At 38.8% G+C, this 27,570-nt stretch overlaps 1 protein-coding gene across 2 annotated transcripts in view; it reads right to left on the bottom strand.

The window, feature by feature from the left end:
- Positions 1 to 27,570, bottom strand: part of ITGBL1 (integrin subunit beta like 1) — a 223,881-nt gene that overhangs the window by 153,779 nt on the left and 42,532 nt on the right. The window contains exon 1 of one of the 2 annotated variants that reach the window (XM_060287767.1): positions 27,035 to 27,082. The exons of the other annotated variant lie outside the window; for it this stretch is intronic. The gene's annotated coding sequence lies outside the window, so the exon portion shown is untranslated. Of the gene's footprint in view, positions 1 to 27,034; positions 27,083 to 27,570 lie in introns of those variants that run through there. 2 annotated transcript variants of the gene reach the window in all.

Here is a 27,570-nt window from a genome sequence, read left to right as displayed (position 1 = left end):
ATCATCAGTTTCAAACATCAAGAATGGCCTTCAATTTGTATGTCTAAGTATCAATAAAATGGTTAAGAGCATGAAGCAGGTCCTAACTGTGATTAACAAGCTGAGTAAACTTGGAGAAGTGATTTGAGCAGTTTCCTCATCTGTAAAAGGAGACTGTTAAACAAAACAAGACAATCTTTATAAGGTATGAAAGTGGTGTCCAACACAGAATGGGCACATGATTAATGGATATTGTGGTTACAATAATAGTAACATAAATGCTATGAGTATTTGACTTGGACTTTGTAAGGGGGTATAATATTTTCTGAAGGCCAAGGTTATTCAGAACTAGAGTTTCCCTAAAGTTAGACAAACTGAAAAGATGTACTCACAATAATGGTACTAATCAATAAACTCTTCTTCTCCCCCTGAATCAGCTTCAAAGGTTCAGTAAAATGAAGTAATTAATGCAAATCAATAATTAAGGAGAGGTTCTGAATGACAAGAGAGGTAGCACTAATAGGATTAAAAAAAGTCTGCCCTGTTCCGCTGGAGGTGGCACCAGCTGATACAATTTTAAAGGTGATTCATACTGTTTGGATAGATGAAAAAAGTACCTGAGGAAGACAGAGACAAATTAGATGTATCTAGCAAAACAATTTGGAGTTGAACTTTTAGAGTAATATACTTTTCAGTGATAATTTTTTTTTTTTTTTTTTTTTTTTTTGGTGGTACGCGGGCCTCTCACTGTTGTGGCCTCTCCCATTGCGGAGCACAGGCTCCGGACGCGCAGGCTCAGCAGCCATGGTCCATGGGCCCAGCCACTCCGCGGCATGTGGGATCTTCCCAGACCGGGGCACGAACCCATGTCCCCTGCATCGGCAGACGGACTCTCAACCACTGCACCACCAGGGAAGCCCTCAGTGATAATTTTTAATCAAACAATCCCATGCTAAAAAATTGCTTCAAGACAAGAGGCATAGGACTTCCCTGGTGGCGCAGTGGTTAAGAATCCACTTGCCAACACAGGAGACAAGGGTTCGATCACTGGTCCAGGAAGATCCCACATGCCACAGAGCAACTAAGCCTGTGCGCCACAACTACTGACCCTGCACTCTAGAGCCGGTGAGCCACAACTACTGAGCCTGCACTCTAGAGCCGGTGAGCCACAACTACTGAGCCCATGTGCCACAACTACTGAAGCCTGTGCGCCTAGAGCCTGTGCTCTGCAACAAGAGAAGCCACCACAATGAGAAGGCTGCGCACTGCAACAAAGAGTAGCCCCCGCTCACCACAACTAGAGAAAGCCCGCGCACGGCAATGAAGCCCCAATGCAGCCAAAAATAAATAAATAAATAAATTTATATTAAAAAAAAAAAAGACAAGAGACATAATTTTACAGTCCCTTATACACTAAAAAGGAATTTACGGGCTTTTGTCTAAAGAAGAAGAGGAGACTCTGGTTTTGCTGACAAGAAGCTCCAGTTTAATTCTGTTTCCTTTCTTAACATTTTCATTCAACATCACACAAAGTCTGTCCGAAACAGCAACCATGGAGCTATTTTCCCAAGTGTCCAGAAGATGGGAGAGGGGAAATGTTGATGGTGCTTCAAGTCAGACTCAGCCAGCTCACCTCAAGGTCTCACACCATGACCGGGCCTGGGAGAAGGAAGGGGCTCTTCAGGTGGGATGGAACCCAGTTGGAGGCAGTGCTGTGGGGACTTGTTGGACCGCCGGCCCATCGTGGGACAGACACGCTGGTGTGCTTTCAGCAAGGCCAGCACAGGTGGTTAAGTAGCAACCTAGACCAGCTCTCTCTCCAGTCACTTTAGTACCATGTAAGCCCCTTGCAATTCACTTGCAATCCCAGGGAAAGAAAGAGTCCTAAATTGGCCAAGACCAACACTCTACCACACTGGTCGAATTACAGAAGTTGGAGTGTGCACCTCATAATCAAAATTAAGTTAGAATGTAAGAAAATACCTTGCATTTCTGGAACATTTGGACCTGTAGCCTAAGATCATTATCTGCTACACATGTCAGGATGTATGATTATGACATCATTTGGAGATGTGGGTTTATAAGACAGTGATTCTTGAACTCGGCTCCATTCTGTAGTCACCTGGGAGCTTAAAAAAATGGATGCCTCTGTGACTCTATTTCTGCTTGGCCAATAACGGGGAGGGTGGGGGGGTGGGGACATGAATTGGGAGATTGGGATTGACATATATACACTACTATGTATAAAATAGATAACGAATGAGAACCCACTATATAGCACAGGGAACTCTACTCAGTGATCTGCGGTGACCTAAATGGGAAGGAAATCTAAAAGAGAGTGGAGATATGTAACATATAACTGATTCACTTTGCTGTACAGCAGAAACTAACACAACATTGTAAAGCAACTAAACTTCAATAGAAATTAATTTTAAAAAGATGGATGCCTGGTTCCACCTGCAGACATCATGATCAGCTGGTCTATGATGCAGCCTGAGTATTAAAAACTAAAAAGTACTCCCAGGTGACTGTCATGGGCAGTCAAGATTGTGCCCCAATATTCTAAGATAAATGTTGATATTTTATTTTTTTGTTAAAGACATCCCAAATCCTGGGAAAAGAATGATACACATCAACAGCTTGAGCAAGGAAGCCCTCTAGATACCATTAGTGGCTTTAGGATGAGGGACTCAACGTAGGTTTTAAGAGCCAAGCATTGTAAGTTCTCTCCCTGATCATTGTCTCCCCGTGCTGGGAATTCAGGGTTTTTTTCTTTGCTCATTTGCTGAAATGTAAATATCAAGTACTGCTTGGGGCAGAAAGAGCCAAATCAAAATCAAGGTTAGCATCTCCTCAAGTAGTTCCTTTTTTTTCTCATACCCGGAATGAGTAAAGAGAAAAGCCACATTTCTCCCTAGTGACCTGCGAGGCTTAATGTCACCTCACCTCGGCTGCAGGAATACTGGCCACAGAAACCTTTGTCAATGAATGTCAGGAGAAGCCAAAGCTCATTTCATGCCAATTTGATTTCATCGAGTCCAGATAGGAACAAACTTTCTAAATGGTAAATACATACAATTGGCGCAGTATCTAAACATATAGAATTTCAGAACTGAAGTAATTATTCAGGAAACCCAGGAACCAAGCATGTTATGTAAAATTGTTTGGACATGTTAATTAAAATATTTCAAGATGTATTTATTCCTAAATAATAGAAATGGTATGACAATTAGCAGACTTTCCTGAGCAAAATCTAACCAAGTCCTTTTAATTCAAAGACATCCATAAGGAATGTAAAACATAATATAATTAGCCTGTGGGCTACGGTGATATACAGTCGCTATCAAATTTTTTTATCTTTTCTTTTGCTGTAGCCTGTTTTGAGCTAGAGACAAGCAGGGTTGAAAATGCAGTTAACTACCACTTGCAACATTGTGAGTTTCCTTGAGCAAAAGCTGTGCCAAAACAAATCCAGTGAATCACTGGGGTGAGTTGCTCTACATTTGTTACTATGTGGCTGTAAATATAACAAACTCCACCTGAACTTCCAAAATAAATTTTACACTCTGATAATTCACAAGCACCTTTCATTCAGACATGGTAATCTAGCTAAGGATTGCAGTGTTTTTTAATCACCAGTGTCTTACAGAGAGACAGGAATGGTTGGAATACAGGAGGTTTCAGAGAAAGCCTGCAATGAGAAATATAATTTCAAAAACACAGATTAACTCCTGCTGGGGTTATCCCTCCAGGACAGACAGCATCTTCTGGGGTTCTGCATACTGGCCAGGTGGTTCAGTCAAGTGTTCTCCCCATTGGCCAGATGGCCCCATAGGGGGTGCTTCCCACTGGACTGACAGTGCTGCCACGGGTTCTCCCTCCTAGCCAGACAGTCGCACTGAGGATTCTCTCTGCAGGCCAGGTAGTACAAGAGACCCACTTCAGACTGAGGGACACATACAGACTGAGAGCGAGGGGATGGAAAAAGATATTCCATGCAAATGGAAATCAAAAGAAAGATGGAGTAGCAATTCTCATATCAAACAAAATAGACTTTAAAATAAAGACTACTCACAACAGACAAAGAAGGACACTACATAATGATCAAGGGATCAAGCCAAGAAGAAGATATAACAATTGTAAATATTTATGCACCCAACATAGGAGCAACTCAATACATAAGGCAAATGCTAACAGCCATAAAAGGGGAAATCAACAGTAACACATTCATAGTAGGGGACTTTAACACCCCACTTTCACCAATGGACAGATCATCCAAAATGAAAATAAATAAGGAAACACAAGCTTTAAGTGATACATTAAACAAGATGGACTTAATTGATATTTTTAGGACATTCCATCCAAAAACAACAGAATACACTTTCTTCTCAAGTGCTCATGGAACATTCTCCAGGATAGATCATATCTTGGGTCACAAATCAAGCCTTGGTAAACCTAAGAAAACTGAAATCATATCAAGTATCTTTCCGACCACAATGCTATGAGACTAGATATCAATTAAAGGAAAAAAACTGTAAAAAATACAAACACATGGAGGCTAAACAATACACTACGAAATAACCAAGAGATCACGGAAGAAATCAAAAAGGAAATCAAAAAATACCTAGAAACAAATCACAATGAAAACATGACAACCTAAAACCTATGGGATGCAGCAAAAGCAGTTCTAAGAGGGAAGTTTATAGCAATACAATTCTACCTCAAGAAACAAGAAACATCTCAAATAAACAACCTAACCTCTAAAGCATTAGAGAAAGAAGAACAAAAAAAACACTTAAGTTAGCAGAAGGAAAGAAATCATAAAGTTCAGATCAGAAATAAATGAAAAAGAAATGAAGGAAACAATAACTAAGATCAATAAAACTAAAAGTTGTTTCTTTGAGAAGATAAACCAGATTGATAAACCATTAGGCAGACTCATCAAGAAAAAAAGGGAGAAGACTCAAATCAATAGAGTTAGAAATGAAAAAGGAGAAGTAACAACTGACACTGCAGAAATACAAAGGACGATGAGAGATTACTACAAGCAACTATATGCCAATAAAATGGACAACCTGGAAGAAATGGACAAATTCTCAGCAAAGCACAAACTTCAGAAACCGAACCAGGAAGAAATAGAAAATATAAACAGACCAATCACAAGCACTGAAATTGAGAGTGGGATTAAAAATCTTCCAACAAACAAAAGCCCAAGACCAGATGGCTTCACAGGCGAATTCTATCAAACATTTAGCGAAGAGCTAACACCTATCCTTCTCAAACTCTTCCAAAATATAGCAGAGGGAGGAACACTCCTCAACTCATTCTACAAGGCCACCATCACCCCGATACCAAAACACGACAAAGATGTCACAAAGAAAGAAAACTACAGGCCAATATCACTGATGAACATAGATGCAAAAATTCTCAACAAAATACTAGCAAACAGAATCCAACAGCACATTAAAAGGATCATGCACCATGATCAAGTGGGGTTTATCCCAGGAATGCAAGGATTCTTCAATGTATGCAAATCAATCAATGTGATACACCATATTAACAAATTGAAGGAAAAAAAACATATGATCATCTCAGTAGATGCAGAAAAAGCTTTCTACAAAATTCAACACCGATTTATGATAAAAACTCTCCAGACAGTAGGCATAGAGGGAACTTACCTCAACATAATAAAGACCGTATATGACGAACCCATAGCCAACATCGTTCTCAATGGTGACAAACTGAAAGCATTTTCACTAAGATCAGGAAGAAGACAAGGTTGTCCACTCTCACCACTACTATTCAACATAGTTTTGAAAGTTTTAGCTATAGCAATCAGAGAAGAAAAAGGAATCCAAAAAAGAAGAGAAGAAGTAAAGCTGTCACTGTTTGCAGATGACATGATACTATACACGGAGAATCCTAAAGATGCTACCAGAAAACTACTGGAGCTAATCAATGAATTTGCTGAAGTAGCAAGATACAAAATTAATGCACAGAAATCTCTTGCATTCCTATACATTGTTGATGAAAAATCTGAGAGAGAAATTAAGGAAACACTCCCATTTACGATTGCAACAAAAAGAATAAAATACCTAGGAATAAACCTACCTAAGGAGACAAAAGACCTGTATGCAGAAAGCTATAACAAAAATTTTCACAATTTGTATGGAAACACAAAAGACCCCGAATAACCAAAGCATTCTTGAAAAAGAATAACAGAGTTGGAGGAATCAGGCTCCCTGATTCAGACTATACTACAAAGCTACAGTCATCAAGACAGTATGGTACTGGCACAAAAACAGAAACATAGATCAATGGAACAGGATAGAAAGCTCAGAGATAAACCCACGCACATATGGTCACCTTATTTTTGATAAAGGAGGCAAGAATATACAGTGGAGAAAAGACAGCCTCTTCAATAAGTGGTGCTGGGAAAATTGGACAGCTACATGTAAAAGAATGAAATTAGAACACTCCGTAACACTATACACAAAAATAAACTCCAAATGGATTAAAGAACTAAATGTAAGGCCAGACACTATCAAACTCCTAGAGGAAAACATAAGCAGAACACTCTATGACATAAATCACAGCAAGATCCTTTTTGACCCACCTCCTAGAGAAATGGAAAGAAATAAAAACAAAAATAAACAAATGGGACCGAATGAAACTTCAAAGCTTTTGCACAGCAAAGGAAACCATAAACCAGACAAAAAGACAACCCTCAGAATGCAGCTCAATATCAAAACAACAAACAACCCAATCCAATAATGGGCAGAAGACCTAAATAGACATTTCTCCAAAGAAGATATACAGATTGCCAACAAACACATGAAAGGATGCTCAACATCACTAATCATTAGAGAAATACAAATCAAAACTACAATGAGGTATCACCTTACACCAGTCAGAATGGCCATCATCAAAAAATCTACAAACAATAAATGCTGGAGAGGGTGTGAAGAAAAGGGAACCTTCTTGCACTGTTGGTCAGAATGTGATCTGATACAGCCACTACGGAGAACAGTATGGAGGTTCCTTAAAAAACCAAAAATAGAACTACCATACAACCCAGCAATCCCACTACTGGGCATATACCCTGAGAAAACCATAATTCAAAGAGTCCTGTACCACAATGTTCACTGCAGCTCTATTTACAATAGCCAGGACTTGGAAGCAACCTAAGTGTCCATCAACAGATGAATGAATAAAGAAGATGTGGCACATATATACAATGGAATATTACTCAGCCATAAAAAGAACCGAAATTGAGTTATTTTTAGTGAGATGGATGGACCTAGAGTCTGTCATACAGATGAAGTAAGTCAGAAAGAGAAAGAAAAATACTGTATGCTAACATATATATATGAAATCTAAAAAAAAAAAAAAAAAAAGGTTCTGAAGAACCTAGGGGCAGGACAGGAATAAAGACGCAGATATAGAGAATGGACTTGAGGACACGGGGAGGGGGATGGGTAAGCTGGGACGAAGAAGAGAGTGGCATGGACTTATATATACTACCAAATGTAAAGCAGATAGCTAGTGGGAAGCAGCCGCATAGCACAGGGAGATCAGCTCGGTGCTTTGTGACCACCTAGAGGGGTGAAGGGTGGGATAGGAAGGGTGGGAGGGAGACGCAAGTCGGAGGAGATATGGGGATATATGTATATGTATAGCTGATTCACTTTGTTATAAAGCAGAAAGTAACACACCATTGTAAAGCACTTATACTCCATTAATGATGTTAAAAAAAAACAGATTAAAACAGAATTTGCAATGCTGCTTTAAAACTATTTTGATAAGTACAAGATAAAACAAAATTAGCTCTATTGTTAAATTCTCTTTCTCTAGAGAAAAAGCGAAATAATTCTTAGACCAGACGAACATAACGAATAAAAGGGGGAACAGATTCTTTTATTTTCTTCTGTAACACAATATTGCAGTCGCACAGTGAAAAAGACGGCATGGAGGTGTGGGTGTATAATTGAGTTAATCAGGCCCTCCATGTTGTTATTCTCTTTGAGGCACATTTAAGTGCAGAAATAATAACTAATGTTTTCGAGAAAAAAGTAATTGAAAGAGGTAAAATGGTTAAACCGCGTTTTCGGTGACTAATGATAAAAGAATTGAAGCTTAAAAACATCAGCGAAGGGCTTCCCTGGTGGCACGGTGGTTGAGAGTCCGCCTGCCGATGCAGGGGACACGGGTTCGTTTCCCAGTCCGGGAAGATCCCACATGCCGCGGAGCGGCTGGGCCCGTGAGCCATGGCCGCTGAGCCTGCGCGTCCGGAGCCTGTGCTCCACAACGGGAGAGGACACAACAGTGAGAGGCCCGCGTATCGCAAAAAAAAAAAAAAAAAAAAAAAAAAAAATCAGCGAATATCAATCAGTCGACTCATTTTGAAATGTTTCACCTGGATTCAAAGAGTTCCTAAACGTGCTTCTTTCGAAGCATGTAATGGAAATTACATTTCCCTTAAATGTTGACCCTACCCTCTATCTCATGGCAGAAATGTGTGGACAGTGCTTGGATTATCAAAGGCAGACAAATGACCATAAATAAAAGAAAATAGGAAAATGGCAAATGCATCTGCTGGTTCTAGAAACCTTTAGAATTACCCTGGCAAAGCCTCAGCTCCTGGGACTGGTTTTCAGCAAACACAACTCAGAAAGAACCAGTAAAGACCCACAAAGGAAGCAATCCTTTCCTTCCTCTTCAGTGGAAATATCCACAGCTTATGACATTATTCCTCTTACAACCAACGACCAACCAAAGAAATCCCACCATCTTGTTTTATAAAGTTTCATGAAATACCAAAAGCTGGGCTAACAGAAATACCCAGAGTTTTATTTTAGGATAATCTACAAGCTAGCTTGTAATTTAAAAAGCAAAGCAAAACAAAACAAATTGTACTCCAATGACTAGAATCATATTTTACATCATTCGTAAGTGTAGAATGGTTTTATACACAAATTAATGTCAATGTTTTTTAAATGGAGTTACCAAGTATTAAGTATTGTCAGTCTGTTCTATGGTCCCTGGAAACAAAACAAAATCAACCACAAAATTTCACCACTTTGTTTTAATGAAAGTGTTTAGTTTCTCAAGTTTGTTCATTCAAATCATTTTGAATAAGAACACAGTGGGTTTGGAACATGTTCTCCCAAAGATAACTCTATCATAAATACCTACAATGCTTTTTGTTTGATGGTGAATTTTATGTTAGTTTTTGTACTTTGTATTTTTACACTTAGATGGAAGGAATATGGGAGCCCTCTGGCGGCCAATATTAAAGTGCATGTTAGTAGAGCTCAGGTTCCTCTAGCCCGGGGGCATCAGAAGCAAAGATGGAAGGAACTAAAATCACCCAAGTTCAGATACATGAGGGTGTAAACGCACTATACTCACATAACTTCAAGTTCTCAAGTTTTTAGGGCAATATTTTCAGTGGTTGTTTTAGACTCAAGTTTAAACTTTCATATAAAAGGAATATCAAAGGAATTGAAATTCAGATATTAAATGCAAGTGATTTTGAACAGCTGGAGGGAAAATTGTAATTTCATAATATTAACAGATGTAATTATTAACAGATATAACCAATTTGTTTTAATATTTATCATCACTTATAAACATGTATCTCTCACTACACAAATGACCTCAAAAGGAGAAATGAGACACTTTAGGAAATTAACTCCTAAAAATGATTCCTAACTAAAAAAATTAAAATAATTAGATGTGATTCATGAAACAGTACCTTGCTGACCTGGAAGAGTTAATGTGCTTTAAGTGCCTTGTTTTTTCCAAGGGACACATTTATTCTATTTACTGGAGGATACTGAGATATGGTAATGTCAATGACGAAATTTGGCAGGTTTTTAACAGATGCCAACATTTTGACCACTTTCAGATGCACATTTCCTTTTATCTTCATTCCAGCAATAAATGTATATTTAATTACAAAGTTGGCATAAACCAATCAACACACTTCATGCAGTGCAAAAAGATGGGTATGTACAGGATGGAATATTTAGATATAGGCTATTTGGCTTCTAATTTTAGAATATGTCCTCATTTATATATCATCACATGAAAACAAAGAACGTATGCTAAACTTTAGATATGTTTAAAATCTCACAATACAAGATAATGATTAGTAATGAGAAAGTATTCTAATTTAGGGTATTAATTACATGTGATTAAATTCAAACATTTGACAAATGAATGCTATATATGTACATCTATATGTACTCAGGGCAGTACCTCATTCCCAGTTATTGCAGAAAAATAAAAGTTACTATACATTATCCATTATTAAGTTATGTTTTGAGATTGAGAAGTATTGCATGTGAGGTATTTTCCAAGATCATTTTAATCTAGAATATAATTAGTCCAAAAAAATTACTGCAGATGTGAATAATACATCCTTATTAAGAATTCATTACTTGTAGGTCAATTTCAGAACTTGATTTCACAGGGTCAATGGTTCTCAATTAATATGAAGTATAATTATAAAAGACCATATTAAAAGCTTTAGACTTACAAGTACAAGAGAATTATAAAGGTACAGGAATTCTAGTCCAAATGCTAATTTTTTTTTTTTCCCAAATGCTAATTTTGATAAGTGAAAATAATTTTAAAGAGTATATGATTTCTCTTTTAAAATTATATTATCTTAAAGACTTAATAAGAAATTGAGGGAATTTCTGGTGTTCTCTCTTATCTTTTTCATCATCATCATCATCATCATCATCATCATCAACAATGATATTATTTTGTCACTAGGTAATAGTGTTATTAAACTTTTGTGTGCACACGAATCACATGGGAGGCTTTTTGAATCCCCAAGCTCCACAGCCAGAAATTTCCATTTAGTTAGCCTTACCAAGTACCAACCTTATGCCGCAGCAGATGCGTACCCACCAGACATCAGTGGTACCTTCCCAGTATATTCCACATTTGTTACATCTGGGAGGGAAAAGGTAACTCTTTTTCATCTATAAACTCTCCATAGCCCTCTGAACACTCCCTGAAAAATCATAATGAGCCACTAAATGTTTGTTAAGTAAAAGAATGCAAGGTTTTTAGTGAAGGAAGAGTCCGAGACAAAATGAATTCACCAGCACAAATAAAAGTATTTCCTGTCACACAAATGGGCAGGACACCAAGCCACTGCTATGTCCTGGTACAGGAAACACCCAAGCACTCCTTATAATGTATTCTGTTATAATATATTCTGAATCCCAGCTTCTGAGAATGAGGCACAGATGTAGAACTAGGGGAGACCCTGGCACATAGATCAACTGAAGGGAAGGTAATCATGAGTGAGAAACCATATACTCCAGAAAAGAGATTGTCTTAGTCTGTTCAGGCTGCTGTAACAGAAAACCACAGATTAAGTGGCTTATAAACAATAAAAATGTATTTCTTATAGTTCTAGAGGTTGGAAATTCCAAGATCAATGTGTCGGCAGATTTGGTATCTGAACAAGGTCCACATCCTGTTCATAGATGGCTGCCTTTTGCTGTGTCCTCCTGTGGTGGAAAGAGCAAGGTTGCTCTGGGGTCTATTTTACAAGGGCACTAATCCCATTCATGAGGGCTCTACCCTCATGACCTATCACCTCCCAAAGGCCCCACCTCCTAATAGCATCACCTTCGGGATTAGGATTTCAACATGTGAATTTGGGTGGGGGGAAAACAAATATTCAATCTATACAGATGTCCTCTTCTCAAAGAATAACCAACTTTCCCTGCAATACTTCTAGCTCCAAAGGATCATACATCCACTGTGAATGGTTTTCATGCTCACTCACAACGTATAATTAATAGTCCGCAATCCTAGAGCTTGGGTGAGATTTTCATATGTGTACCGAATGATGATGAAAAATCCCATGCTCACTCTAAGTTGCATATTGATTTGTACACTTCTTGAGCAGGGTAAACATAAACATGAATCTCACAAAGAATGGGCCTAAGCTCCACATTTCTAAATTTGAAACTTGCTGAGCAGAAAATGAAATCCTTAAGTGGAGATAAACCTTAAGGAGGAAAGGAGGCAGAAATTTCTCAAATACTGGGTGGCAGAGGTAAGATGCAAAGATGAAGGGTCAAGAGTGGACCCTGAATGGGAATGGAAAGAGGATGCAAACTGAAGTAAGCACCCTGACCACGTACAAGTGAAGGGGAAACACAGCATCACCAGAAAAAGAAAAGGGACAAAGAACAAGGGCAAGAGGAGATCAGGTCATCAAACACAATGACAAGTGGAAAGGGGGTGTCCACTTGAACTGGGAAGCAAAATGGCTTAAATGAGAATAGACAAAAATTAGAAGAGTAATAGAATCATAGGGAAACTCAAAACTCACAGAAACAAGAACAACTATTAGTCAGAGAGGGTATTATTTCAAGAATCGTCCTTTGGTATTTTTATCAGCATCCCTTAATAAAAATTGTCCACAGGAGAGCTATCTGAGAGGCAGTGTTCCAGGCTTAAGTCCTCAGTTTTGTCCATCAAATAAAACATAACTCTCAAAAAAGAAATAGGAGTACCAGACCAGACTGTTCTTCAGGCATGAACATAACTTCAAATTAGAACGACAATATTCAAATTAATCTGCAAACTGAGAGAGAGAGGAACTGCACATCTTGCTGTGTCTGAGAAATGAAATTCTCCCTCCCTTAGCTGATGCCATCAAGGAGACTGCTTGTTTTAAGTTTCTATTATAGCATATAACAGATGACCACAGACTGAGAGGCTTAAAACAACACCCATTCATTATCTCACAGGCATGTAAGATCAGAAGCAGATCTTCTGTAGATCAGAAGTCTGAACATAGCTTAGCTGGGTTCTCTGATCAGAGTTTCAGATGGCTAGCAATGAAGGTGTATGTTTGGCTGTGTTCTCATCGGGGAGCTCAAATACGGAAGGGTCCACCTGCAAGCTTCCTCTGGTTTTTGGTGAAATTCATTTCCTGGTGGCTGTAGGATTTATGACAGCCTGCTTCTTCAAAGCCAGAGAAGAAGGGGAGAGCTCTGCTGCTTTGACTCTCTAACTTCAGGGATGGCCTGAATCTTCCTTTCAAGGACTCACTTGATTAGGTCAGTTCCACTTAGTATAATCTCCCTTTTTGATTGGCTCAGAGGCAACAGACTAGGGACTAATACATCAACAAAATCACCTTTGCCATATACGTTCACATAATCACTGGAGTGACAGCCCATCACTTTTGCCATATTCCACTGGTTAAAGGCAACGCCCAGGTTCCACTTAAGAGAAATGGACTATACACAGGTGTGACTCATTGGGGGTTCCCTTTAGGGTGTGTCTGTCACACTACCTGACACTCAATTACTTTCCCTATACATTCAATTCTGAACTTCCTTTCACAGTTCTCATTTATAATACCTAAATAGGTAAACCCATAGTTTCTGCAAATTGAAATCATCTTCCATCCTATTCCTGGAGTTTTTTCAAAATTGAGTAGAAGAGAATGACTATTCCAAAAAGTTTAAAAAGCCAATAAATTAGGAAAACTAAGAAATCAGCATGGGCCATATTTAATTGTTCTAGTACTCTTCATTCTTTCAAGGTCACTGCATAATCTGTGTCTAGACAGGCACATTGTTAAATGAAATCAACTATTATAGTAACTAATCACAGTTACAAAATACTGGTGATTTTAATTTCAACCAGAAGTTAGCAACAGGAAATTGGAGAAAGTGGATTTTCAAAAAGATTCATCCAAGGGCTTCAGCTGATATGTTAGCACTTTAAAAGAATTAACAGGAGTGCATACTATTTCCATTCACTCACTCGGGAGTCAGACACTGAGGAGGACGGGCTTCCTGCGTTGCTAAAATCAGATTTCCCCCATTCATCCTCACTTATGGGAAGTCACTGCGATCCGTTTCAAGGCTACAATTAGGTCCACGTACAAACCTTACCATCCAATAACAATAATGCTATCCAATAAATTAATACTGAAACAATCACAACATTGTGCTAAGCAAACCAGGTTTGATGGCATCATTCCATTTAGAAGGTGGGCACACCAGTAATTTAGGTTTGTGAATACAGTTAAAATGGGGTATGAGTGTTTGAATGTGATTTTCAGACTTGCTTAACACTGGTACAAGAATAGACAAATACATAAGATATAAAAGCTTTAGTTTCATGGTCTTTCTTTTTTTTTGTCTGTGATTTATGTTTGGTTTCTAAGCCAATGTTTTTTATTACCTATTAATATAAGCCAGTTTCAAATTTGATAAAGAAGATAATTTTAAAAGCCCTTAAAATATAATTCATGAATATAAAATTTGATACAGGAAGTATCTCAAAGAACTGAAATATTGAAAACATCAAAGAATTAAAAATAGGATATTCATCTGGTCTCTAGATGAAGACTCTTTCAGTAAAAGAAATCACAAAGGAAAAAATCAATTGCTTTGACTACATAGATGTTTAAAACTTCTAACATGGAACAAAACAATGTAAATTTTTATTTTAAAATAAAAATTTTATTTTATTTTTAAAAATATGAATGAATATGCGTAATACCCTCAAACGTGAAAAATATTTATAATTTTTTTAAAAAACCTCTAAACTTCAGTGGGAAAAAATTAGCAAAGATTTAAACATGAACATATTCAGTTCCAGTGGTGATGTGATAAGATGGGAGCTCTCACACATTGCTGGCAGGAAAGGGAACTGGAACAGTATTCTTATAAAACGGCTCAACAAATGTAAAATGTTCCAGACCTGACTATCCAAGAGCTCATCCTCTCTTAAGCCAAGAAAATGATCAGAAATGTACAGACAGTTTTGTGCAAAGATGCCCATCACTGCAGTTCTTAAGGTGGTAAGCTGGAAAGAAACCAAAGGTACAACTTTGGGTGGCTCCATCAGATAACAAATGTGGATAAAATACGTTAAATATGTTAAGTCTTGGCAAAGTGCTAGGTACTGTGGATACACCACTAAATGAAACAAAGCTCCTGCCCTCCTGGAGCTTACATTCTAGGAGATGAGAGAGTCAAGAGACACAAGAATTACAGATTGTCAGAAATGCTACAGAGAAAATGAACTGGGTGGTGGGATAAATTGAGAGAGGCCACATGGGGGGGTCATTGAGCAGGTGAGGTCTCTCTGCAGAGGTGACCTTTGAACTGAGGCTTAAAATATGTCAGTGGGTCAGTTCTGTGAACAGCAGCAAGCGGAGAGTTCTAGACAAAGGAAATAAAAGTACAAGGAATAATACACAGGAGAGAGTTTGGTGCGTTAAAACTACATTTCCCAGACTCCCTTGCAAGCAACACCTCTACAAGATCAAAGCTTTATAAAGCAGATTCGGAAAGAAAATAAGATCAATGGGAAGTTATTTCCAAAAGCTTAGCTGTGTCGTGGGTCTGTGAGCTTGCTATATCCATATTTCCTTAAAACACAAGCTACAGTTAATTATAGGACTGATGCTACAGTTAGCATCAGCTATATAAAAACACACAAGATGACTAGAAAAACGTATGTAAAAGAGCTAATGGTTTCCTAAGGCAGTTGAAATTGTGCTTTCCCTGCCCCACATTTTTCTGTATTTTAAAAATACTGAAGGATTTTTAGATTTTTTAATCACAAAAAATTTAAAAACCATATGTACTAGAAATAGATATTATTTGAAGTGGGATGATAAATATGGAAAAAATAGTTTACCTGTCAATACTATCATAAAAATAAAATGATTTATTTCTACATGAATAAGTCATTTGTTCAAGAAGTACTGGAAGACTCTGTGCCAAGCACTGTCCTTGGTGTTGGGACTGAAGCAGAGAACAGAAAAGGCCGTCCTTCCTCCCTTACAGAGCTTCTGGTGGGAAAAGCAGAAAATAGACAGTTCGGACTTCACCACAGATTGATGAGAGAGCGATGTCTTCCTAACGATTTCACGAGGTTGGCAGGAAAAGGGTTTACTCTGTATACAGCTGCTCCTGGGTGTTCGTGGGGGATTGGTTCCAGAAGCCTCCACAGATACCAAAATCCGTCAACGCTCAAGTCCCTAATATTAAATGGTGTAGTACAGTCGTTACTCCGTATCCGTGGGTTCCGAATTTGAGGGTGCAGAACCCGCGGATATGGAGGGCTGACTGTATTACGTGGGAAGCCTACTGGGGCATGGAGAGGGAGTATTCTTTAGATACACCCTTTAGCACAAGGTTTCCTTTATTTCCTCTTCCCCAACCCCAGTAGTCCCCTCCTCTCTCAGATCTTCCCCAGTGTCTTTTTTTAAATATATAATTTTAAAAAATAACTATTTATTTGGCTGCGTCGGGTTTTAGCTGTGGCACGGCACGCGGGATCTTCGTTGCGGCACGTGGGGTCTTTAGTTGCAGCCTGTGGAATCTAGTTCCCTAACCAGGGATCAACCTGGGCCCCCTGCATTGGGAGCACAGTCTTAAAAGCTGAACCGCTAGGGAAGTCCCTTCCCCAGTGTCTTTATTTTTCTTTCCTTGCACAGAAAACTTTAGTTCTCGCAATTACACCTTCAAACCTACGATCTCTTCTGAACAAACAAATGACTCTCTTTAAATATCCACAATCCTTAGAAACTGGAAGCCTTTCATTTTTTCAATGTCACCCTGGGTAATCAGTTCAGAGTCAAGAGAGATCTCAGGAGACAAGAATCCTACGTGTCACACAAGTCAAAGGAAATCAGAAATCAAATGCAAATCAGAGGCCAAAAAACAAAAAGAAGACATTGAACCTGAAGCAAATTTCATCTCAGTTAGTGAGTCTCTCGTGTTTCCTATTGAGTCAGGAACCCCTCCAGGTTTGGGGATGCTCTGTGGAGCCTGCAGGCAGAGGGTGGGGAGAGGGCGTGAAGGCAGAGCCACTCCACACCCAGCACTGCTAATCTGAACCCGCCCTGCTTCCCCTTTTATGCACCTGCTACTTCACCCTGAACATCTGGCACATCTTCTAAGTATACCCTGCTGCACATGGCCTTTACAGTTACTATGGGAAAATGTGCCTCCCATCAAAATCCCATTGCTATTCTGACACATGACCCTAGAAATGTATCCCAAAATAAACAAAATGAAGAAACTATGGCACTGACGTTGACGTATTTTACTTTTGTCTTTAATGATAAAAAAATGTAAAATTTCTGGACTTCCCTGGTGGCACAGTGGTTAAGAATCCGCCTGCCAATGCAGGGGACACGGGTTTGAGTCCTGGTCTGGGAAGATCCCACATGTCGCGGAGCAACTAAGCCAGTGCACCACAACTACTGAAGCCCGTGAGCCACAACTACTGAAGCCCACGCGCCTAGGTGCTCTGCAACAACAGAAGCCACCGCAATGAGAAGCCCACTCGCTGCAACTAGAGAAAGCCCGCGTGCAGCAACGAAGACCCGATATGGCCAAAAAAAAAAATAACATTTCTTCTATCTTCAAAGTCACAAATGCTATATAAAAGTAGAAAGTTATGCCCCCTGGTATTTTGTCCTGAATCAAACCAAGGAGTAAAATTCAACACATCAGGAATGTCTTATTTAGCTCAGCAGGACATGATCACATTTTAGGACATCCGAAGTTTTCTCAAATGTCCTTAGGTTAGTTCCACAGTAAGCCCATTGCAGTAGGCGCACCATCAAAAGAATATTCACTTGGTAGGAAAACCCACCTCTTCAGAAGTAGCTGGGCCTCTTGGCAATAGATTCCTCTCATGTCACTACTGCACTGTCATCCGGGGCTGACATGCAGCCAAAAAAGAGAACTCAGGCGCTGATGCTCTGCTACCAAAACAACTTTCAAATCTACAGACCTAGTTCCAACTGTCCAGCAAGGACAGTTTCTTTTCTGTCCTCAGTTTAATAGTTTCTGAAGAACTGGAAAGCTGCCACCCCAAACTTCCCTTGTTCAGTAGCTGGGTAAAGCTGTGGTATAACTGCTTCTGTGGGTGTTAGCAAGCGGGAAGAGGATGATAAAGTCAGTTACTGATGGTCCTTCAGCCTGAGAGAAAACCCTGAGATCAGACCTCTTGTCCACATCACAGATGGTCATGAGAGGTAACAGGGAATTAAGAATATAGTTTACCACAGTGAGTGAGGGAACAAGGGGGAAACTCTCACTTTTTTTCTTTACACACTACTGCATTCCATTTTTAAGAATGATCTATTTGTGTTGTATTTTTTAAAAATACAAGAATGAAGATATCTTATACATTACATTTTTTTCAACGTATTATACCCTTTTTTTTTTTTACATCTTTATTGGAGTATAATTGCTTTACAATGGTGTGTTAGTTTCTGCTTTATAACAAAGTGAATCAGTTATACATATACATATGTTCCCATATCTCTTCCCTCTTGCGTCTCCCTCCCTCCCACCCTCCCTATCCCACCCCTCCAGGTGGTCACAAAGCAATGAGCTGATCTCCCTGTGCTATGCGGCTGCTTCCCACTAGCTATCTACCTTACGTTTGGTAGTGTATATATGTCCATGCCTCTCTCTTGCTTTGTCACAGCTTACGCTTCCCCCTCCCCATATCCTCAAGTCCATTCTCTAGTAGGTCTATGTCTTTATTCCTGTCTTACCCCTAGGTTCTTCATGACATTTTTTTCTCTTAAATTCCATATATATGTGTTAGCATACGGTATTTATCTTTCTCTTTCTGACTTACTTCACTCTGTATGACAGACTCTAGGTCTATCCACCTCACTACAAATAGCTCAATTTCGTTTCTTTTTATGGCTGAGTAATATTCCATTTATACCCCTTTTTTAAACATCTTTTACTGAGAATCATCTTTCTGGGCAAAGAAGCAGGTCATTTCTCTGATCACAAAAGCCAACTCATCAGGGCAAAGGACAGGAGAGAAATGTCATCGTTAGTACTCAAAAGTTAAACTTCTCTGTTTGGGTACATAAATGCCTGCCAGATATTTCATACATCCCTTGTGGCCTGTTATATACATGCTAACAAATCAGTATACAATAAGATCCAGTGTTAAGCAAGTATGAGTTAAAAACAGGAGAATGGAAATCAATTAAGCTCAAAATTTTAAAAGAATAACACAAAGCCTTAATAAAATCAGAGGAAGAAAATATAAATATATAGAAAATAAATTGATTAAAATTAGTAAAATCGATCAATAAATTCAATAATTTATTGAATTATTTAAAATTTATTGGTTATTTAACATCTAACCAAAGGAAAGGTAAAACTCAGATATGTATGAACAAAAAACTAAGGTCATATGAAATAATAAAATTCTTGATGAAAATAAAAAGTAAATACAGATTAAAATATTTTTCACTAATAATACAGGCTATTTAATAATTGTAATTATTATTACAATGATAACTTGTCATACAATTATAAATAGTAATACAATTCAAAACATTTTAATGTAACAAGCAATTTTGACATAAAGTATAAATCAGTAAGATTTACTCAATAAGTAGAAAATATAAATTCACAATTGTGTACATAGTATCCACGTGGACCCTTACTGCAATTTCCCGTAAGATTCGGAGAGCAAGAGGAACTGATATGAACATGAAATGTATGCTGCCTGCTGTGACATGAGTAACAAAGTCCTTTGCTTCTGACCCAGGAATTTTGTGTCTTCTGGCAGCATTCATGATACTGCCAGGCTAACTTGTTAGCTTGCAAAGAGGGTAAAAGTCTCAGATCCTTTCTGTTCTTGACACTGGTATGTTTGGTCACCAGTGTATTCCCAGAACCAAGTACAGCATTTCTATTTATTCATTTATTTATATCTTCTGCTAGACTCTGAGTTCTTCAAACACATAAACATCTAGTACATAGTAGGCACTCAAAGAGTACTCATGAAATCGGTAAAAATGTCATGTATGTGCACACTCCTGCTACAGGTATCTACATGTTCTTGATTGTCAAAGTCAAGCCATTTAGAGAGAAGCACAGATACCCTTTCAGACAATCCTACTGACAATCCATCTAACAGTGGAGACATCTCACTCAAATACATTTTCTTTGTGTGAATGCACTCACTGTTAATTTTGGCCTTTTGTGAAGGTCTCAGCTTTTAATGTTTATAATAAATAAGTAGGCAAGCTTGAGAGTTGGTAATAGCTTAAAACACAGCATGGACACCCAAAAGGTCTCAGTACTAACACTGGACAGAGAGATGACCTGCTGAACATTTTATTCTGTCCTCACCGTCTTCCACTTACATAGAATTATCCCTAACTGTACAAATAGGCTGCAGGACACTGGTTTTTTTGACATTATGTGAAGATGTCATTTTCTCCAAGCATAGTATAACGCACATTAGACAAATGTGCTAGGTATATTTTCCCCTTAAACACAGTCAAGATAGAAGCAGCCGCTACCAGAGCAAGTTAAAGCAATGAACCAGCCAGCCAGCTGTCATCTGCCATGTACTACTTTGGCTTCTTTAAGTTATTTTCCTGCAAAACAGGTGCTAAGGTGGAATGTTCATGTAACATTCTGAATTCAGTATTTATTAATATCTCCTCTCATGTTAAATGTATATACAGGACATACTTAGAGTTGTATATCTAAAATGAATTTGTCAAAATGCTGATTGTAAACACTAGCAGTGAAGACAGTAGCACTTTGATGTTCTTGATGAATACTCAGACATAGATATTTAAAGAAATGCACAGAACACTTGCTTTATTAGTTAGTGATATTTTACTTGTGTATAATGTTACAACGCACTCTTATTATCTTATCTGATCTTCAAAACAAATTTGGGATGTAATATAAAATAGCAATTAAGTTACTGGGCTTGGCAGTCATACTGTCACGTTCAAATCCCTCACCAGACTGACTCTATCAGAGGACTTGATTCCCTTCCATCTACTTTGTTTCTACCTGGAGACCAAGTACTTGACGGAGACATCAAGTACTGAGGGATGAACAGTTTTATAACAAAAATATTTTCCTTTTTTAAAAAACATGGATCTATCCTAACCATAGTGCTTTTGACAGCTCCCCTGGGAATACACCTTTATAAACTCTTTATAAAATGTAAAATATTTTTAATAGTTATTTCAACATTCAGAAAAAATATGCTTTCTTTTAAAATCAGGTGTTTTCTTCCAATTGGCTTTTGTCTGTTACAGATTGAAAGGTATGCCTGTATTTCAGCTACACTGAATTTTTCACATGACCTCGCTTTACCAGGTCATGTTAGCCTAAGATGACCATCAGGTTAGGATAGTAACTTCAGGATTTATGAATACCCAGACTTGAATACACTTCCTCTTCCCAATGACCATTCATCATGGTATATGATGTGCTGCTATTTAGTTACTGGTTGCTCTGATGCCGAAAGACTCTATTCTGTCACCTTTAACAGCAAAAGAGGGCAGTCTCAGCACTGTTACTTATCACCTCCCCACAGTTTTACCTGCTGAGGCCAAGGGAGGATTTTTCCCCACCAGGAACTAACTCCCCTCCCCCAAGAAAAGGAAACTGGTTCTCTCAATTTCTATGGTTCCTTGTTTTTTGAGAAATTTGAGGTGCATCCTCCAGGGGCCATATGGGAGGTCATTTCAGAGCTGTCCATCAGTGTCACATTCAAAGGCATGCTCTCTACTAACCATGAAAAAGGACACTGCACCCACCCAGCTAAAGGGTGAATTCCTGACTCTCCTGGAGATCTTTCCTTGATCCCAGCACCCATGGTAGGAACATGGTGTGTTTTCCTTCATTATTTCAGAATAATGTTTTCCATTCTTTAGGCATTGACTATCAGCTCAAATTCTTGTCACCATTTCTTCGCAGGTCCAGCAGCCCCTTCTGGGGGGTAGACGCCTGGTGAACACCTATTATATCCCAGTGTCTGAAGTGGTCATGCCCATGAGAGCCTCACCCCTAACCCTGACTACAAATAGCATTAAAACAGTGGGTTCACACATTTAAGAATATGTACATGTGGCTACGCACACAACTTTATTTCTTTTCATGTTCCGGATCCTTCTGCCTGAATCCTGATTTTTGCTTCCCTAAATCTCACAGCATGGTAAGACCCTGGAGACTATAAAGTAGATTATCGCATATTTCTTTTACCTAATATGACACCTGGCAGGTTGAAAATAGCACTTGCTTCAAATTTTGTGCCAGTCTGAACAAACCACTATCAGACTAACGCTGTTTTACTGGGTATACATAAAGCAGGATCCCAGGAGCACTGCATTTAAATCAGAAGGAAGAAGGAAGGAAATTGTTAGAGGACAGAATCTGTAGATGGGAGAGGAAAAATGGGAAAAGACTGAGGAACAATCCAATTCATTTTGCCTCATTCTCTCTTCTCTCCCAGGAAATGGCTGGTGGAGAAAAGAAACATCCCAAACACATTTTTCTTTTTCCTTCCATCTCAAAAGCATATGAGAATTTAGGGTAAAAAGGGTCCCTGACATTTTTACTACTAACATTTCCTTTGCAATATGTCTGCTGCCCTTACAGTATAAGTACTACAGAAACAAATAAAATTGTGATTTAATCATATTTGTCTCTCTCATAATTGCCAACACAAGGTGCTGAATATTAAAAGTTATCAATAAAAGCATATATAATTAATAAATGTGTGAACCAGCCCCTCTACAGAGTCACCACATAAATAGCAGTTTTTGAGAATGAGTTTCCAGGCCAGGAGAATCAAATTTATTTAGAACTATGTCTTGGCTATCTAAAATGCCATTCTAAATGTTTCAGATGGAAGAGAAAAGGCTGGTGTATGCCACGTACTCTATAAATGCTTGTCAAATGCTGAATAACTGACTAAAGGAATGGGCACCCAGTCAATGATTACTTTTGAAGGGAAGGAGTGAGGTCAAATTTGGGACGGGACACATGGCTTCTGGTGGGCCTGCAGTTTTCAATTTCCTGGCCTGAGAATTCAATCTTCTAATACTTCATTATGCCATACATGGTCGTGTGTGGTTTTCTTAATCTATGTTTTATTTAACAATACAGGTTTTTTTGTAATTGGAGAATAAATATACCAATTCATATAAAAATTAAAGACTGCTAAGAGCTTAAAGTATTTCTCTTACCCACAGAAGGGCATCTGTCAAAGAGCATCAGTTCTGTTTTTTTAAGTGTGTACTTAAGCCTATGAAATCCCTTCAACCCTTAAATGAGGGTATCTCCTTGGGAGCCAGCGCACATTCTCACTTTGTTTTGCCTGCATCCATTCACTTCCACTAATGGGGCTAATCTAAGCATCCCTTGGTGGTCAGGCAGATCACTGGAGCCCTTGGGGAGAAGGAATGCAGAGGACACAGGATGTAACTGGCTTACATTTGATCCTCTGGTCCTCAGTTTCTCCGTCTTTATGATAAGGGATTTCCAAAAATTAGATGATAAGCAACTTCAGGAAGCCCATTAGGCAGTATGTGCCCTCCACCGAGCTATAGTTTGCTCGTCACTGGTCCAAAAGTTTATCCATGGGAGGGACCATGGAGAAATCTTGACCTCACGGGAACCCAACAATAAGCAGTACAACTTATTTTGTGGAAGAAACTGACCCCACTGGAAGGTAGAGCCTAAGGTCACACACCATTTCTAGATCTTTCAATCACAAGTCGTAAGTGGGGAGGGACTTTAAGGGTTATCATAGGGCATTACGATTCTCTGGAACACTCTGGTTTCCTTGCTGGGTAATATCTGAGTCATTTGCCTTTTCACAAGATTTCGTTTTGGTTTCCTGCAATCAATGAATTTCACAGGAGGATGTCAGTGTCAGACAGCCGGACCCTCCGTGGGAAAACTCTTCCTCGGTTTTGCCTGGAAACTGAATCTCTACGAGAGTGACAGGGCACTGCATGCCACGAGGGTCACACCCCATCAGGACCCTGAGAAGGAGAGGATGAGCTGGCCGAGAATGGCTGGCGGCACTCACTGTGGACGGCAGGACAGCGCCTGACAACTCCCCACTCCAGGGTCAACCACCGCTGTGAGTGTTCAGTGGGGGCATGTAACTCAGACGTTTCCAGAAGGCTGGGCTGCCACAGAAAGACTGGAATTGTGGAAGGTCTTCTTACCATCTCCCCGTCTCACCCTCTTTCCCTCCAGAAGAGTAATCAGATACAGGCTACTTGCATTCTTCCTAGAAAGGATACCAGAACCTATAATACAGGCCAGGCAGGACAGGCCAAAGTCATCAAGCCTAACAGCAGGAGAAGAGAGGTGAACCCAAGTCAAACCAAACTCTGTCCCTGCTGTGAAACAGAACAGGGGCACCTGGTAACAATCATAACAACAGCCACCGACATCTGTCTCACTTCGCTGTTGAAAAGTAACTTTTTAAAAGAGTCTTCATTTATGAAACTACAGTTGATTTACAATACTGTGTTAGTTTCAGGTGTACAGCTTCAGATTCTTTTCCATTATAGGTTATTACAAGATACTGAATATAGTTCCATGTGCTATACCGTAAATCCTTGTTGTTTATTTTATATATAGTGGTGTGGTGTGTATCTATTAATCCCGTACTCCTAATTTATCCCTCCCCCTCCCCTTTCCCCTTTGGTAACCATACGTTTGTTTTCTATGTCTAAAAAAGTTAACTTTTAATTATTATTCTATTTACTGTCAAGAGGAAGCGGGAAGAAAATAAGGCTAGATAAATTGTGAGTGACTTCAACTGGTAACCAACTGGGTAGGATGCCAAGCTTTATTTGCTTTTGTTCTGGAAAAGTCCAAGGCACTTCCGGACTGGATATTGGGGTCAATTCAAATCCCTCTGCTAGACACAGGGTTCCCAGAGGACTTACACATGTGCCCAGTTTTGATTATTATTTGTTCTGAAAAAGCTATTCCCCAAAAGAATGCCTCTTCTGCATCTAGGACTGATTTACATGAAGTATAGGGGATCCAATAACTAACCCAACATTGGAAAGGGGGAGGCTCTTGACTGCTTGAGTTCTCCCTATTTTGGAGAAATTCAGAAGGATTAATTAGTAAATAATTTTTTACTTTTATGTAATTTGGAAGAATAATAATCTCACAAGAATTTTGTGGCAGTTGTTTAACATTCAGAGAGAACATTAAGCCCCTCAGAGGAAAGGATTCGTACAAATATAATAATATCGCATAATGAACCTCACTGACAAAGAGTGAGGTGACATGACATCATTAACTTGGCAGTGCTTTAAATGCATCCTTAAAAATGAAATTTTCATTTCCAATATCGGTCAGCAGGAATTTCACTACATTAAATTCACTGTTAAAAGTAGGAATCCAGTGGACTCTGTTCATAACTATTCAAGAAAATGGTTTATCAAGAGATACTTCATGAGACATTTTAGTGGACTTTCTGCTAGTATGTTGAAGCTTGCAGGCCATGATCAAAGACTATTCTAACCACAGTCAATCAAATAAAGGCAATTTTGAATTTACTGTCTTCATCCTTACGGCTTTATCCCAAGAGATCTTTGGGAATGAGAGTGCCTAGGGGACCACTTTGGTAGGTGGGATGGTGCTATTGATGACACCTGTAGCCCACAGGGGCACCAGGAGATGATATCAGAGGAAGGAGTGGTGACGGGGAGGCCAAGGTCAGCACGCAGCCACCGGGAGAGCCAAACTGAGCCAAAGGCAAGAGCTGAAACAGCTGAAGGTAGGAATGTGTTCCAGACACAAGGTTCCATCTGAGGAGCAAATCAGGACACAGAGACCCCCAAACCCTGAGCTGCATCCCATTTCTTCTTTCTCTTTTTTCCAATTACTGTTATGAAAACATGTCAAACACACAGAAACTTTTTCCTTTTTCAAAGCCATCCATTAATGATCCCTATGGGGACACCTGATTCCAAGTAGAAAAATCAATTGCTAAATTCTGTCTATTTATAGGCAACTCACATTAAGGGGATAGGAACAATGTGAGAAACTTCTTGTCCAAGCCAGAAGTGACAACTGCGTACAACTTTCCTTGTTCTTGTTGATCTAGTTCCAAAACTGAGTTGGGGCATTTTATAGTGAAAGTCAAAGAGAAAATATGAACATAAAGGCCATAAAAGAATATTTCAGTGCTAGCAAACACTCTGCTTTCTTTCTCCAGATAAAAACCATTAAAAACTGTACAACCTTCCACTGTAAAGCAATCACTATTGCAGTCTTCTATGCTGTTGATACAATAAATTATGCATCCAGCGCCTCTGTGTAATTCTAAGTGCAAAGATCTGGGGTAGGAGTTGACAGAGTTAAAAGAACAGCAGGAACCAAAGTAGGAACCAATATCTAGCAACAGCTGTTCTTTAATACATGGTGTAGAGCATGTATACCATAACAAAAGGATACAGGGGAAATGCAGAAGTCTGAAATTCTTTTTTTGCGGATAACCAGGGGATTACCAGTATGTAGTTAAAGACACAGATGATGCAAAGCAAGATTGTGCTAGTAAAGGACATTCGGGAACCAAGGGGCCATGTATGCTACTAGGCTCAAGGAAATAAGATTGGTGGTTCAATAAGCTGACATATATACCACACCCATACCCATGCATGCAAACATGTATGCAGATTCATCTGAATAAATTATTTAGACGACCTGTATATTTTTTAAACTGAAAGATATTCCACATCTTCTTATCTAATTCCTTCTTTAACTGCAGTAACATTTGTTTATAACATATAGATAAGTTTCAAGTATACAACTTCATAATTCGACTACTGTATACACTACAATGTGCTTACCACCAAAAATCTAGTTTACATCCATCACCATAACTCTTTTATTTTTGTAAAATCCTAAAGCCTTGATAAGCCAAAATTACTTGAATCTAAATAAATCTCACTGAACACTTTGCTAGAGCTCTCTAGACATAAGTTAGTGCAAATAGCACCCCTTCCCATATGACCTGGGGAAACATATGGACTTATAAAGGTATTTCACAGGCATTAAATGATATACAAAAGAATGAGTGTAACATATATCCCTATAGAAAAATATGCCTCATATTTCCACCTGCAGACACACCATCACAGATTATTTTAACCATCTTGGATATGCATCATATTTGAGAAGTTAAAAAAAAGTGCACTCACATCTGCAAAGGAAATACAATGACCAGGCTTCATGCAAGAGACTTCTCATCTGCACATATGGAACCTAAGGCCAGCCAGTGGAATTTCAAAGGAAATAGAAGTTGAAAGTGGAAACAGCTCCCAATGGAAGTCATATGAGGTCTCAGGTAGAGAACATTTTTTTCGGTGCTAAATTAAAAGAAAAAAAAGTGCAATAAAAATTTTAAATGACGGGTCAGATACATTAAATGAGAATGTAAATACCAGAAGAACCTAATCATATGACTGAACGGAAAACCTTACCAACTGAAATCCTACCACAGAACCAGATGCTACTATTGGAAAAACATTCCAATCAGAGGTTGGCATCAAAATCTCCCCGACCTCTACTGGAACTGTCAAAGTAACAAACCCTACATAAGGAACACTCATCTTTGAGCAGCACGGAATTTTGTACCTGCCCGAAATGAAAATATCTATCAGCTGAATTACTTTGAAAAAAAGGACACGCTATTTCTCTCAAGGACTCCTGAGCATCTGAATCAACTTCCAGATAA

The sequence above is a fragment of the Globicephala melas genome, chromosome 18, assembly GCF_963455315.2.
Source record: "Globicephala melas chromosome 18, mGloMel1.2, whole genome shotgun sequence".
NCBI lineage: Eukaryota > Metazoa > Chordata > Mammalia > Artiodactyla > Delphinidae > Globicephala > Globicephala melas.
This window is presented reverse-complemented; position numbering and strand designations above follow the sequence as displayed.